This window comes from Thalassophryne amazonica, chromosome 4 (genome assembly GCF_902500255.1).
Source record: "Thalassophryne amazonica chromosome 4, fThaAma1.1, whole genome shotgun sequence".
Taxonomy (NCBI): domain Eukaryota; kingdom Metazoa; phylum Chordata; class Actinopteri; order Batrachoidiformes; family Batrachoididae; genus Thalassophryne; species Thalassophryne amazonica.
In genome coordinates, this window is record NC_047106.1 from 40,503,954 (window position 1) to 40,516,862 (window position 12,909).

Consider the following 12,909-nt stretch of genomic DNA (forward strand, 5'->3'; position numbering starts at 1 on the left):
AACCCCACCCCTGCCACATTCCTCCATGTAGAGTTGTGTCAGGAAGTGCATCTGGCATAAAAATTGTGCCAAAACAACACATAGGTCCACCTTGGATCTGCTGTGGAGACTCCCAGTGGAAAACGAGAGTTACGGATGTAACTACGGTTCTATGAATTCCAGATGACCGCCAGAGGGCGGTGCTTTAGCACCTGGATAATTACATGTGCGCAGCACAGAGGTCGAGAATATATACCAACAAAGTCACGCCATTGGATGTGACCTGGGTGACGTTACTGGTTGTCTTTATATACCAGACGCACCCAGTACTCACTTCTTTTCGGAATGAACTCGCAAGACTCTGAGTGACAAGCAACTCTGGCGGTCATCCAGAATTCATAGAACCGTAGATACATTCGTAACTCTCGTTCTATTTCATTCCTCCTGACCGCCAGAGGGCGGTGCTTTCGCACCTGGATGACTTAGTACCAACAAGGTCACGAAGAGTCACACTCACCTCGCATCAGCAGTGGGGAGTGGAAGCAGACAACACCGCCGAAGTCACTGCAGGAGGAGCAGCCACATTCCGTCTGTAATAGCGGGCAAAGGTACAGGACGAAGCCCACGTAGCAGCAGCACAAATATCACTCAAAGGGACACCTCTCAGTGCAGCCCAGGAGGTGAACACCCCTCTGTAGGAATGGCACATAACCTTAGGAGGCTGAAGACCTCTGGACCTGTATAATTGTAAAATGGCATCCACGACCCAATGCGAGAGTCGCTGCTTTGAGACAGCACAGCCTCTTTTGTGATCACCGTAACACACAAACAGGGCATCCGTTTTCCGGATCTCGGCAGTCGCACTAATGTACTGATTCAACATTCAGACAGGACACAGGGAACCTGAAACAGATAATCCTGGATCAGAATGCGGGGCATACAGAGCCAAGGAAACTGGCTGGTTAACATGAAAGGTTGAAATTCTCTTGGGTAAAAATGACAGATTAGGCCACAGCGTAACCCCAGATCCGTCAGAACTGCATCGCAAACAGTCCCCAGCGACTGACAGGGCATGGAGCTCTCCCACCCGCTTAGCCGAAGACAGTGCAAGTCAAAAGGCAGTCTTCACTGACACCCATTTAAGATCAGCACTTTCAACTGGTTCGAAAGGGGATAAGCTTAAACTCTCCAGGACTAGAGGAAGGCCCCATGAAGGTATGCGTGCAAGCCTTGGAGGCTGCAAACGTAGAGCACCTTTCAAAAAAGACACACTAAGAGATGTGAACCCACTGACCGGCCATCAACATAGACGTGCCGGGCAGAGATTGCAGCAACATAAACCTTCAAGGTAGCGACAGAAAGTCCTTTCTCCAGCAGTTCTTGTAAATATTTGAGGAGAATAGGCACAGGGCAACGCTCCGGGTCTAGCTTTTGGTTCTCACACCACCGCGCAAACAGCTTCCATCTGTTGTCATACAAAGCGCTGGTAGAAGCAGCACATGAATTAAGGATAGTCTGATCAGCCTGGTCACAAGAACTTAACATGGAGTCCTGCCCCTCAATGGCCACACTTACATTTGAAGGCGTTCTGGGTGAGGGTTCCAAATCCTCCCCTGTAGCTGTGACAACAAATCCTTCCTCTCCGGGAGAGCCCAAGGTTCCCCCTCGAGGAGTTTGTAAATCATGGGAAACCAAATCCTCCCCAGCCAGAACAGAGCAACCAGCAGCACGCTGTGGTTGCTCTGGTCTATCCCGTGCAGTGTCAACATTAGCAGTGGGAGAGGAGGGAAGGCATAAAGGAGGCAATCCGACCACGGGTGAGCCAATGCATCCTGCCCCAGCGGGCTGTCTGGTTCCGAGAGGGAGTACCACCGTGGGCAATGTGTCGAGGTGCTTGAATCGAAAAGGTCCACTTCCGCTACACCATACTTCTGCCAGATCATTTGGACCACAATCGGGTTCAGTCTCCACTCTCCCGGTGGTGGTTTCTGTCTGGAGAGTAAATCCGCAGCGCTGTTCTGTACGCCGGGCAGATGAACTGCTCTGACACTTTGAAGGCGAGGCAACGACCATAAGAGAAGCCTCCGAGTTTCTGCCAATGAGTGATTGGAACTGGTGCCTCCCTGATGGTTTATGTGATAGACTGTTGACGTGTTGTCCGACCGGACAAGAACATGTCTTCCTCTCAGGGCCGGGAGGAAATGCTTGCGAGCCAGTCGCACAGCGCGACGCTCCAGCACGTTTATGTGTTGGAGTCTCTTCTGAGGACTCCAGACACCCCCACACAGCCCCCAAACCTTTGAGTGATGCATCTGTAACAACCACCTCTCAGCGAGAAGGGACGGAGCCTAGAGGGACACCCTTGCAGATGAAGTCCACGTTCCCCCAGGGTCTGAGGTGCAGAAGGCACTGGTTGGAGAGTCGTACAAGCCTGTGCTGATGCAACTTTGAGTTGAGGCCTAGGTTGTTGATCCAAATCTGTAGGGGACGTAAGAACAGAAGTCTCAAAGGTACCACTAGCGACATTGCAGTCAATCTGCCCATCAACTGGAGCAGCAAACCAAAAGGCAGCGTCACAGCCCGTTGAATGTGTGAGACGAGACGAATTACATTGTCCACTCTCTGCGGGGATGTCGATGCAGTCATAGTCAGGGAGCTGATGGCAATGCCGATGAAGGTCGTTTGATGACTGGGAACAAGAGAACTCTTTGCAAAGTTCACTGTGAGAGAGCTGTGTCGTTGTGCGCCTGCTCCTGAGTCGGAGCGCAGACAAGCCAATCATCTAAGTAGGGTAGGATTCTTAATCCAAGAGTTTGCAGTGGGGCTAGTGCTGCAGCCATACATCTGGTAAATGTATGAGGGGCGAGAGAGAGGCCGAAAGGAAGCACCCTGAATTGGGATGCCTGACCTTCAAAAGCAAAGCAGAGAAACTGCCTGTGACGAGGCGCCACTGGCACATGGAAATAGGCGTCCTTTAAGTCGACACTTGTGAACCAGTCTCCTGGTGTGATAGTTTGAAGGACGTCTACTGCGCGGAGCACGTGAAACTGCAGCACTTTAATATAACGATTCAGACGTCGGAGATCAAGGATAGGACGAAAGCCGCCATCCTTCTTTGGAACAAGGAAGTAAATTGAATAGAACCCCCTGAGCTGGTCTGAACTGTGAACTGGCTCTATGGCCCCCTTCTGGAGGAGTTCCAAAATCTCCCGTTGTAGGGTGGCAGACTGCACCGGGACAGAGACACCCCATTGAACTTTGGAGGACGACCTCTGAACTGAATTCTGTAACCCTCGAACAAGGTTGAAATGACCCATGGGTCTTGAACTTGAGCCTCCCAGTGGCTGAGATGATTTCATGAAAAACACCTGGGGGTCAAACGTTGGCAGTCAGACCCGACCACCTCTGCCTCGCATCCCTGAGGACCTCTGGGCGTGATTACTGGAAGCTCTGTGAAACCGTTCAGTTCTCGGGGGTCTGCCCGTAGGCTCCCGAAAGGCAGGCCGCTGGGAGAGCTGGCCCACAACTGCGAAAGCATGTGCAGCTCTGGGAGTCGGCGGGAGCCTGGATGTAGAGTGAAAAGCTGTAGCACGTCTGACTGGCTGAGGTCTGGAAGACCGGTGTAGGTCAACAAACTGTCGCCGAGATTTACTAGCCTCAACAGCACGCTCCATAGTTTATTGGGCCGCAGGTCCCAATACTTGGCCTGGAAGAACCGGCAGTGAACGGAGTGTGCCTCTGCAGGATTCGGACGGGGGGACTGCGCAAGCAACACCTGACGTCTACTGATGGTAAAGGTTGACATCAGTCCGCCAAGCTCTCTGGACATATAAGCAAAGGTTTGGAGTGAGGCATCACTAAGACTTTGAGTAGCATCATCAACCTCTGCCTCCCTCAAAGACTCTGAGAGGGCAAGGGCTAAATGGGACAGTGAGTTGCCTAGGCGACCAATGCAAGCAGCTATGTTATAGCTTTTGGTGAGGAGGTCATCAATGACCCTACACTGAGGTCGTGGGCAGCGGGCATCCAGCCGAGCAGCATCAGCTGGAGCCACAACCAGGTTCACAATAATGCTGTCAACGGCGGGCATACGGTTCAGACAATACTGCACCAAATCACACATAGAGCTAAGGGCTCTGCCGTCCTGCGATAGATGGGTAAATGATTTGAGGTCTGCCCAACATCGGTGGAGCTCCTCGATATATGGTTGTGAAACTGGAACGTTGAACTCAGGCTTCTGAGTGACTTTGAAAAAGGCACTTGAAGTGGTGGTTTCCGCAGGGGGTTTGTCGATCCCAAGCCTGGATAAAGCCAACTGAACAGCTTGCTTGACAAAGGATAGTCCAGGTACGGTTTGCGGCAGGGACTCTGCCTCAGAGGTGTGAGAGCCCACTAATGAATGGCTTGAAGAAAGACCCCTCTCATCCTGATCCTCCACACAGTTTATATCACTTGTCATGTACAAGGAATCAGTCGCAGCAATAGACATGACATCTTCCTCCTGCTGAGTAACTACATTGGTCTGATCAGCCTCATTAGGGACAACAGAAACTGTCACGGCATCCCTAGGCTGTAGATTCAGAAGCAAGGACTTAATCTGAGCAAACTCAGAAGTCAACGTTTCGACCTTTTCAGTCAAAGCATGGTCATGAGTAACATTCTTAGCAAAAGGGGCTCCTGCATGTGGGCGTTTACGGCGCTTTGGTTCCTTCCTGGGGCTGGAGGCCAAAGTTGCACTAGACATTCCACTTACCAATGCCGCAAGTCTAGCAGATCTTTCTGCCAGTGGCATACTGGCACAATTAAGGCAGGCATCGCCAGTCAGGGCTTCCCTCAGGTGTCCGATCGCAAGACACAAGGGGCAAAACATATGTCCATCATCTGGGCTCAAGGGAGCCAAACAGGTACTACAGCCATGCAACAAAGGCCCTGTCAACATTGTGGACTGCGTGCAGATGGCTAACGCAAGCCCTGACGGTTACAGATAGAAAGACAAAGCATGAATCACACGCAGTGTAAATAGTAACATAAGGCATGGAGCGTGAAGCACTTGCAGCCATAGACTTGACACGAGGCACGGAGCCTGAAGCACTCACAGCCGTCGACTTGACACGAGGCAGGAGCCTGAAGCACTCACAGCCGTCAACTTGACACTATGCATGGAGCGTGAAGCACTCACAGCCATCAACTTGACACGAGGCACAGAGCGTGAAGCACTCCAGCCGCAGACTTGACATGAGGCACGGAGCGTGAAGCACTCCCAGCCGCAGACTTGACACGAGGCACGGAGCATGAAGCACTCCCAGCCGCAGACTTGACACGAGGCATGGAGCATGAAGCACTACTAGCCGCAGACTTGAGACGAGACACAGAGCGTGAAGCGCTCCAAGCGTAAAAGCTAATACAAGGCCCGGAGCATGAAGCACTCACAATGTAAAAGTTAATACAAGGCACAGAGCGTGAAACACTCACAGCCACAGTAATAACACAATGCACACAGCCGAAAAACTCACAGCCCAAGTGCTAAGTTACTTACAGCAATGGCGACAACACTAGCTGCTAGCCGAGCTGTTAAACTTAGCAAAATGGCAGCAGCACAGACGAAGTACTTCAAGGAGTGGAGAACACTCATGGCAAGACCAACACAGTACACTATACTGGTTCTGATACACACACTACCACGTAGTTAACGGTGACACAACTAAAAAAATAGCCAGCTTTCGTCAAAACAACACAGCTAATGTGCACAGAGGAAAATACCCAGCAGGGCAGCAGCGAAGGCGCGCACCCGGCGTTTAGGAAGGTGTACTCACGACAGGCATCAGTCAAGGAATACAAAAAACGGTGAAGCCGTGTCTCAGCCTCTGGAGGACGTGTGCAGTGCACATAGCTCCAATCGAAGGTGGGTTGCGAGGCTACAAGTGAGAGCGGCAATCACAGCTAAATGCGTTCTCAACCTCTAAGAATGCGAGGATGTAGAAAAGAAGCGAGCGCTGGATGCGTCTGGTATATAAAGACAACCGGTGACATCACCCAGGTCACATCCAATGGCGTGACATTGTTGGTATATATTCTCAACCTCTGTGCTGCGCACATGTAGTTATCCAGGTGCTAAAACACCGCCCTCTGGCGGTCCGGAGGAATGAAATAGAACAAGGAAGCAGCCAAAGGGACTTAACTTTAAGAAAGGGATTAATGATCATGAAATGGTGACAAAACTTAATTATTCCTGTAATGTTTGTGACAAAGTAACCCCATAGAAAGTTATACTGTAGCGGTTTGAGAGAGCAACATGATCAGGAAATTTGGTACAACTATCTTATTTTTGGAGAGAAACTTGCACTCAGATTCAGTTGTTGCATCACTTTGGGGATGACAGCTTAGCATCAAAGTAGTCTCCACCATCATGTGACTTCCAATTAGATGGAGGTTTTTACCTTGACTACAGTATAAAATCTATGCCCAATCTTGGTGGAAGAAGAACTGAATAGGGACGGGAATCAATAATTGGTTCCAGTTCAGAACCGATTCTAAATACTTCTAACCAGATTGTGTGCCTCAGACATGAGCAATTCGTCTTATCAATGCCAGCATGTTATGCTGACACTTCTGCACTGCAAAAAGTACAAGTCATAATGTCACTTCTGACATCATGACATCAAACTGCATGAGACATAATAACATGAGATAACAAATAAAAAAATAACATGAAATATAACAAAATAATGAAATATGAAATGTGCATCATATTTAAGTTAAATTGCCTCAGGTTGTGGCTCTTACAGTAGATTACAAAACTTTACAAGTATTGAATTTAATTTATTCTGCTTCACATAGGTCCATTAATGTCTGACAAGGGCTCACCATATGGAGCAAATGGCCCCTTATTTCAGGCACTGGGGAGGTATTCGTCTATACCACTCTTTTAAAATATGAATTGCTGCTTTCTGGTTTGTAGCAAAGTCCCGCCCACAGCACAACTTGATTTGTTAGATGTCACATGTTCAGACTGTCAGTGTTGAAGACTGCTGTCCCACAAACTGGCAGAGAAGATAGCAGTGTGCAGAGTGAAGCTGTGCCGACTGTATTTACTTATTTGTTCTTTGGTTCAAATTCCTAATGTTATTTACTGCTACACCCTCGTGGCCTGTGACAGTAAGACAGACAGATGTACAATAAACCTAACCCTTTGCACTGAACCCATCCTAGTTATAGACAGACATGAAAAAACCATCAAACTCCACACAGAAAGCAAGCGGACATTGTTTGACTTTAACCCTCAACATTATTTCTGTGAATTAAAATTGCACAGAAAGAAGACTTGTATTTATTTTTGTTTCTGAAGATGTAAAATTGCATATTTTTGAAAGGCATCATCTCAGTGTCTGGGACAGAAGACCTGTCCAAGGTGTATTCTGCTTCTCACCCAATAATCGCTTGCTACATTAAATCCTGCTTGTTCCCAAATACATTGTTTGCACCCATGCACTTATTGGCATGGTTACTGAAGCTGAAAGTCAGTGATCCTAGTCTTTTGGTATTCTTTAATATGAAAAATACTTGTGTATTTTTCATATTAAATACTACACCCCCTCCTTTTTTAGAATCACAAATGCAGGACTGTGGCAATGATTACATAAATGATGAGCACATCACTTAAGTTTATTGTTTGTGAGTACCTATCTTTCCATGCAACCACTGGGCCTGAAAAATTCTTCGGGAAACAATGAAGCAGGTATAGAAAATGAATGAATGAATGAATCTCAGTGTCTATGGAGTGTTTCTGGCCACAAACTGTAACACAAGCAATGTATGTGCTTGTGCACCTACAGACCCTGGCTGACTGTAGTCTTTAAATTATAAATTCAGAACTTGATATGGATGCACATTTTCTTAAGTGTCCAGAAGGTGCCAGTATTTTTGACTCTGAAAACAGGTTTTAAACAAACAGTGGTATGAGTTTGCAATCACTAATTTGCATACTGATAGGCACCATCCTTAGCTACACTTTCTATGTATTGTTTGATTCTGATTTTAATTTCCCATTCTGTTGTAAGTAAGTCCCTTTGGCTGCTCCCTTGTTTGCACTTGGGGTCACCACAGCAGAGCCAAGGTGGATCTGCATGGTGAATTGGCACAAGTTTTACGCCAGATGCCCTTTCTGACGCAACTCCACATTACATGGAAAAATGTGGCAGGGCTGGGGTTTCAACTGGGAACCTTCCACACTAAAACCAAGTGCACTAACCAGTTGGCCTCCACCCCTGCAATTTCCCATTCTATTGTATACGAGGTATATTAGAAAAGTATCCAACCTTATTATTTTTTTCAAAAACCATATGGATTTGAATCACGTCTGATTGCATCAGACAAGCTTGAACCCTCATGCACATGCGTGAGTTTTTCCACGCCTGTCGGTTGCGTCATTCACCTGTGAGCAGGCTTTGAGTGAGGAGTGGTCCACCCCCTCGGCAGATTTTCATTGTCAGGAAATGGCGGAATGATTTGGGCTTTTTTTTTCCACCAGACTTTTTTCAGAAACTGTTAGAGACTGGCAGCTGGAAACCATTCGAAAAATTTATGTGGCTTTCGGTGAAAATTTTACGGGCTTCACAGAGAATAAGGACTGTTACTACAGCTTTAAGGACGGCTTTGCTGTGCCGCATGGCGCACAGCAACGCCGTGATGAAGCCTCACGGGACATGTTCTGCCATGTCCAGGCACATCAACAATTTCTCGGATAATCACTCGATGGAAAAACCACCGACAGCTGTCTGAACGCCATCTCAAAGCTGTCCTGTGAGACCAAAACGGAGGTGTTCCTTTGTCTCGCTCCATCAGCAAATCAGTCGTGACGCGCGAAGCCTTCGCTCGGCTTTCCATGACAAAATCTCTTGTTAAAAGTGAAATCTGCCGGAAAATGGTTGATGTCCAGCTCTTGTGATAACCAGAGAAAGTGTACACGACGGTCTCGGATCCACAGAGCCATCCGTTTAGAAATGATCCGGTGGTTTGTGGCTCTCGATGGAGGCATGGAGCGCGGCGCGCCGAGCGTCCTTAAAGCCGTCCTTAAAGCTGTAGTAACAGTCCTTATTCTCTGTGAAGCCCGAAACATTTTCACCGAAAGCCACATAAATTTTTCGAATGGTTTCCAGCTGCCAGTCTCTAACAGTTTCTGAAAAAATTCTGATGGAAAAAAAAAGCCCAAATCATTCCGCCATTTCCTGACAATGAAAATCCGCCAAGGGGGAGGACCACTCCTCACTCAAAGCCTGCTCACAGGCGAACGACGCAACCGACAGGCGTGGAAAAACTCCCGCATGTGCACGAGGGTTCAAGCTTGTCTGACGCAATCACACATGATTCAAATCCATATAGTTTTTGAAAAAATAAAAAGGTCGGTTTCTTTTCTAATAGACCTCGTACTTCAACAAATAACTGCCCATGTAGTCATCATCATGTTTCTTATGGTTGTCAGTATAAATTATTATCTGATGCAATGTACTGGTGAGCAGAGCTCACTGATGATCATGCACAATGTTCTTCAAATGGCAGCCACATAACATGTAAATTAAACCACAGTTATTTGTAATATAACATAATCCACGTAACATCCATAAGTCACCCAGCAGGTAGCAAACCTGAGATTGGGGAGGTGCTGGTCTAGTGGTTAAGCATTGGGCTTGAGACCAAAGGCTTCTCGTTCAAACCCCAGCCTAACCAGAAAATCACTAACGGCCCTTGGGAAAGGTCCTTAATCCTAAAGGCTATGGCTACGGGTATGGACCCATATCTACAGAGACCGTTCTAAAGATACGGAGGGTATTCCCGGTGACGTCATGTCTTATCGACCAATCAGAATGCGCAAATATGTCCGTACCCGTGCGCACCTGTCATTATTGTATGCGTCGCTTAAGGCTTAAAGCCTTTGAAACAAACCCTGTAAGCCTTAACTTTCACAGTCTGCTAATGCTACTGTATACGAAATTCGATGGGAGCAGTGTGAGTTTGGTAGTTGGAATTTTTGCCCCCGTTTGTTCCACGCATGCACAGATGTGTTGCTCACTTCACTTATTCTCCTCGGTCCGTACCTTAAACAGTTCCGCAGAAGATACGGATGTACGTATCCTTAGCCACTTTGAATCCTAAAAGTTACTCCCAGTGTGTAGTGAGCACCTTGCATGGCAGCCCCCTGACATTAGTGTGTGAGTGTGTTTGTGTGAATGGGTGAAAATGAGCCATTGTAAAGTGCTTTGAACATCTGATACAGATGGAAAAGTGCTATATAAATGCAGTCCATTTACCATTTAGATATGGGACATAGACAAGTAAAGTTGCTTTTGAAATTGATTTGGTGCATTAAATTCACCACAAATTATTTTTACAATGGTGAGCTACAAAATAACATTTATTGGTTTTGATTTATTGTCAACAAAAATTGGGATGGCTCGCTCAGTCATTTCGATTTTTACTGAACAAATATTTTTTGAAGACTTTTACATTTGGTGACCTGTATTATCTCTTGTTTAAAATGTGTACAATACGACCCCATTCAATCTAAGTTAGTTACAATGTAACTAACATGAGGTTTGTTAGCATAGGAGCAGGATCTTTTGCGACAAAAAGAAGATAGTGAGGGGTGAACTGATCCAAGTTCTACAAACTGAGTTAAACATAAAATACACTTCAGCGAAATTAACATTACACTACTAAACGAAAAGCCATCGTTTTGCGCTTAAGAAGCCTCTTCTGCACCAACGCAGAGGACTGTAGTATTATGTTAAAGTTAAAGACCAACTCTAAGCACAACGTTAGCTTCTCCATTAGCTAGCTACCTTTAGCTTAGCTTCTCTGTAACACGACGCTAAACGAGCTAGTTTGGCTGCAACATAACATTTAACAGAAAGTCACTGAAACGCTGATTTCATACCGTTTATCGACAGGTTGTTGTAATTTCAAACTTTCTGTTAATTTAATCCAGAAGTCATTTTTTCCACCATCGCGCCTGTGTTCTGCAGATTATGCCTACGTGGTTGCTAAGCAGCATCGACGTACGTCACATCGTGAATAAGGACCGTACGTTCTTTCTTTCTTTTTTTTTTTATATATGGTTTATTTCTGCACAGGTGGGAAAGAAGTTTTAATAACCTCTCAAAGTATATTAAATGCAATTTACACCAAAGTGAGGCAAAGAAAAAAATTATACAAAATAAATTATTAAAATAATAAAATGCGTTTTTATGTTTCTGAGCTTTGTGCCCTTTGTTTCAATGCGGATGGTTCCCGGTTAAAACCCCACCCCTGCCACACTCCATGTAAAGTAGAGTTGGGTCAGGAAGGGCATCTGGCGTAAAACTAGTGCCAAATCAACATGCAGATCCACTTTGAATCTGCTGTGGCGACCCCAAGTGAAAACAATGGAGCAGCTGAAGGCAGGCGGCTCCTCCAGGGATTTTGGGCCTCATGAAAAGAAATAATGAAATGATACTGTTTTACCTAAAACGATGCATTTTAATGATATTTTTGACTATCATTCCCATACTTGTGAAAAGAAAAACATGATTTGACAGTTACTTAGCAGCACTGAAAATACAATGAAATTCATTTGGATTCAATTATTGCTGCAAGACTGATACTCTAGACCTTAAAAATACATATGAGGCTATATGGTTGTTGCTATTTAATCTTGTGATTTCCAAAAAATGTAAACATTTCTCTGATTGGATTTAGAGCAATCATTCAGTCTGCACGCACTAGAAATGTTCTCTGTTCCTACAAGAGGTGGGCGGATCAAGCCTCATATCGATAATATCGATACCAACGCTGGTATTGATATTGAAAGATCCTCGTGTAAAAAGATCAATACTCAAGCTTTTTTTCTCTCCCGCACGCACTGACTGCTGCGCACGCAGATTCATCAAAGTCTACTCTCTGTCTCTAAGAGCAGTGCTGCGCTGTCACACAAAATGGAGCAGCGCACCCTCCGCCCTCTGGTCTTTTGTTGTTGCGCCATCACGTGGCTCAGTGGCGCCAGCCAACAGCCATGCAGGTAGGCTCAGCCTGGCCTGCCTACTCAGCGCTCTTCTCTACCTCAGGAGATTTTCTTTTAAGTTGTGTTGAGTGATATTTTTTTTAAACAAAAATGTTGATTGTGATAATAAAGTATTTTGTTGTCATGTATAATGTTTGGCAAAATTCTATCCTAGGTCTTTTGGATCCTTTGGATCTATGAAGCTTAAATATGAAAAAGTATTGGTATCGATATCGGTGATACTGAGCCTGTATTTACTTGGTCTCAGATCAATACCAAAATTCCTGTTATCACCCACCTCTAGTTCCTACTGCAAAGCAGGGGGATGAGAGTCCCAAATTACTGACCAAACTTTATATTTCAGTGATAGCTGATGCTTTTCAACCATTAAAATCATTCTGAAATAAGTACAGACTATAGGCTTTTTTATTTGATAGATGTGCTGCTACTCCTGACCTATCTGTTCAGAACGTGTCATTTTTTGAGCAGCTTGCTAACCATTTGCCTGCATTGATTATTTAGCCAAAACATCAGTGAAATGAATAAATCCAGAGTCTTCTTCATAAATATGATATTCCCCCTATTGAGATATCCCATAATCCCTTGCACGCCAGAGAGTTGCTGCAGTCTAAACAACATAGAGAATCCACATGAAATGTACATTTTTATGCTTTTCATCACATTAATAAGAGGCTGCATGCACGAGACCCTGAAAACTTGCTAAAACAAATATTCCAAATAATCAGTGTCTGCTACGTTTAATCTGCGTGGAATTTAATTAATGCAAACCGAATTTCAAACATTTAATATATATATTACTCTGGAACAAAGAGGACAAACAGTGCTGTAAAGGACAATAAGCAGGACGTTAAAGAGCAAAATTCACTTTCCCCCATAAT

General features: G+C 45.5%; 1 protein-coding gene across 1 annotated transcript in view; it reads right to left on the reverse strand.

The window, feature by feature from the left end:
* LOC117508088 (cytoplasmic dynein 2 heavy chain 1) overlaps window positions 1–11,025 on the reverse strand; it is a 370,951-nt gene extending 359,926 nt beyond the window's left edge. Inside the window, exon 1 of the mRNA XM_034167743.1 lies at window positions 10,910–11,025. The gene's annotated coding sequence lies outside the window, so the exon portion shown is untranslated. The remainder of the gene's footprint in view (window positions 1–10,909) is intronic.
* Window positions 11,026–12,909: the final 1,884 nt, after the last annotated feature.